The sequence below is a fragment of the Dermacentor albipictus genome, unplaced genomic scaffold, assembly GCF_038994185.2.
Source record: "Dermacentor albipictus isolate Rhodes 1998 colony unplaced genomic scaffold, USDA_Dalb.pri_finalv2 scaffold_42, whole genome shotgun sequence".
NCBI lineage: Eukaryota > Metazoa > Arthropoda > Arachnida > Ixodida > Ixodidae > Dermacentor > Dermacentor albipictus.
Window position 1 is genome coordinate 1,160,965 of NW_027225596.1, and position 3,807 is coordinate 1,164,771.

A 3,807-nucleotide genomic window follows, 5' to 3' on the forward strand; every position below is an offset into this window, starting at 1 on the left:
AAGTACTCCCGACTCCACCACTACGGCGTGTCTCATAATCATATCGTTGTGTTAAAACGTGACATCCAATAACTTATTTTTATATTCTCCGTGTCTCCATCGCGCACCGTTACAAGTTACACACTTTGTCAAGAGGATCACAAGCCAATGGAGCGGGCACAAGGAGTAATACACGCTAAGGATAATCTAAGCTCTTCTAACTGACCGCATCACCTATGAACTTATCCGCCTAACACTCAAACCGGCAGAAATCGGGAAACTAAATATCGTCATTCGAAAGGCAATCGAAGTCGCCTTGACGCTCGCACCCATGGCACCAACGAAGAAACTCCACAAGCTCGGCGTGCACAACACGTGGGGAAAGCTCGCCGAGGCTCATAAAATCAACGACCCAGAGCGGCTCAGACTCATACCCACCGGCCGTGCAGTTTTGCGCGATCTACAACAAAAGCAACATCACCGAAAGAGACAAAGCAAGAATCACATCGGCACTGCCCTGCACGTATCCCCCACAGTATACATCCGACTTGCCACAAGGAACGCCGGAAAAGGAGCAGCCGCGTGCTCAGCAAGAAATGCGTGAAACACCCGGATAAGAGGTGCACCGATGGGGGGATGCCCGGTATACTAAATGAAATGCCTTTGCCATATATGGGTCACAGATCACCAAGACAAAGAGCTCGCAGCTGAGTCGACGAGACGGCAGAGGAGGCGGAAATCGCTCTGGCGATAACAACTTGCCCTGAAGTACACTGTAAACGGAAATAACTCCGAGGTGGGAGTATACTGCTTGTCCTCTAGCGACCCCCCGGTTCGGAGTTTATTATGCTCCGTATGATCGGAGTAGAATTTTTACTCCGTACGAGCGGAATTTTTGCGTGAACTTATGGGAGTTTTTTTTCTGTCTTTTCTTTATTTTTTGCTTTGCGATTGACGGAGTTTTTTCGAGGTGCAACGGGAGTATAAAAAGAGGCATCGCGTGATTTTGCGCGAACATGTTCACATGCAGAGGCTGCTGGTCAAATTTCGAAATATGCACACGAGACCGCGTGAAATTCGACGAAACAAGTCAATGAAAGCACATATATCATGACATACATAAACATTCCAGAAACACCCAATGCAGAAATTTGAAAGACATCCCACGTACACGCAATACTCAAGAAGCAACGGTGCCAGTATATATAGCCACGATACTGTGTGCCTCGAAACCGCCTAGGGAGCAGCTGTGCTGTTTTCAGAATTACGACTCACATGCTCGTTCATACGAGATCTGCCTCTTTGAAATTAACAGAATACCTTAATCAACACAAAACTGTTAATTCAAAATAGTGAGAAAAATGTTAATGGCGTTATTTTTCAAAATTATCATGCCATTCTGTGAGTGCTGAAGCGACTTCGCACACTGCCGGCGTTCGCGGCCAAAAAGTAGTGCGTTAGTTACAGTAAGCAAGAAAAATGTAAGTGCATGTGCTGCATAGCAAAATTAAATTTTTGCGATATAGTGGTAGCGTAGCAAGAAATTATTACGTGTGAGCATGACCCGCAGCAGCCGACGTAACACCGAAAAATGCACAGACATACATTTTATACACCGCACTACTTGCTCTGCGTCCAAGCAATCTGTCTCGGTTGCGAAAAGGAGCTACATCGCTGATCTGTCGAGTGAATCCCTAAACTCGGAGCCAGCAGGCATGCGTCTGAATCAGTGTCTCGGATAGAGCGTAATGTTAATGCAATATCGGAAGCAACGACATGACCAAAACCTATATGCGCGATAACAATTCGATTCACATCGCTCAATAAGAAGCTTTATTTTCAGCACGCATATTTATGTCCTACCATTTTTCTTCGGGCGAGGATATCCGTTCACAGATAAATAAAAACAGTTGCTTGCACTCCGGTCCTTCTCACTGGCAACACAGCACCGCAACGAACTTGGGTTACGCCATTCATGCGCGACTAGCACGGATGTCGTCGCTCGAACTGTGGCTGCTGTTGCCATTGCTACGCGGTCCTTTCAAACACTACACTGGACGTTGTCAGCATATACTCAAACGGACATAGAAGTCGCATTTCACGTACTGAAGAACACAAGGCAGGGTGACGCAGCACGAAAACACAGCCAGAACGTGAGCCGACATCACGAGCCAGTGAGCAGCTTCGAGGTATACCTAAGCCTTTTTCCGCACTTGAAAACGTGGCTCTTGCAATCATCGTTGTCAGCAAAGTGATCACAGCTAATGTACTTGAAGCTGAGATACAGTGAGCTTCAGGCATGCCTATAACACTTTCTGGAAGGAGATACGGGAAAGAAATTGACGAAACGCTGTCACGGAACGACACTTCACAGACGTAAACAAACCGTCAGCCATGAGCACTGCCCGTGCCGCCGAACGCGCCCGGTCGCTGGCGAGGCGCACAGCCTCATGGGAAGCGCCACGTGACCAACCTGTATCGGTGAAGGGGAGTTTTTTAAAACTCCCTGTCGGAGTTTCACGGGAGAGCAAGATTTTTATGCGGCGTAAAATCGCGTCATGTCGCCTTAATACTCCCGCAACTAACCAGCGGAGTGAAACGAGGGAATGGCGCTGTTTTCCTCCCATACATCGGAGTAAATATTTGAGGAGGGGAGGTTTTAGGGCACATCACCTCCTAAAAACTCTCAGCTGGGTTTATTTTCGTTTACAGTGTAGTAGCAGTAATGCGCACACTCTCCCAAGCAGCAGATCGCAACTATCAAAGAAGACGCGTATCGGAAAAGACACTCAAAATACTTCAGCATCTCATCGCAAGCGCCTTGCTCCCCGACCCTCGCATCAACTGGGTTCCAGCTAGTACACCAGCACGTGGCAAGAAATTAGGCTGAACACGCCACTACCCGCAAGTATACCAGCCGGGATTTCCTGCCATCCAAGACCAGCCTGGCCACCAACGTTGATGACATCGCCCTAAGCTATCCTAACCTTGTGTACCTCCACCCACCAAGCAAAAGAACACACACTTCATCCCACAGGAACCTGAGCAAAGCGGGAGGAGTCTTCCTCCACCGCCTATACGGAAAAATACCCACACACGTATTTGCACAATTTCCTTCCCATTGAAGCACAAGAGCACCTCAACCCAACGCACTCCTATGCCACCGCTCAAACTTGGGAGGCCAAGCTTTGCTCTGACTACCTGGACGACCAGTGCACTCTCGTCACCCAAGCTAAGGTGGTAGCCCAAGCCAGAGGGTTCATGGAATCCTCTGACCTAGGGTGAACTTGGTCCTGACTCAAATTACCGCTCCAAAAAGTAAAAAATTATCTCTATCTACCTCAAATGCAATCGAATCAACACTTATTCAATATATGTGACATGCAGAGAGCAGACAATGTGAATTTCCAACTTTTATTTCTTTTTGCATCTTATGCTCAACTTGTTTTCAGGTTTCATCTTCTGCTGTTTTCTTATGCCAACATATCGGTTACTTCTGATGCAAGAAATCAACTTTTCTTTCAATTAAATTCAGCGCCTGAAAAAACATGTTCTTATTATTATTGTCACCCCCGTTCCTATTACCAGAGTACGGTGGCCTGGACATGAACATAAATAAGTATGAACCCACCTTCACTAGGATATTGCTACAACGGACTTGCTCTGCGTTTTTTTCGGGATTGCTCTAAGGGCTGAAGCAAAGCTGTCGACATGCCGTGGAGACTGCCACGGGAACCCTTGTACCTCCTGTAAATGAACTTCCAGGAATAGCTCGGGCGCATAGGAGACGACTACGGAAGGGCTCCGGGGCCCGAACCCCCTCCGAAG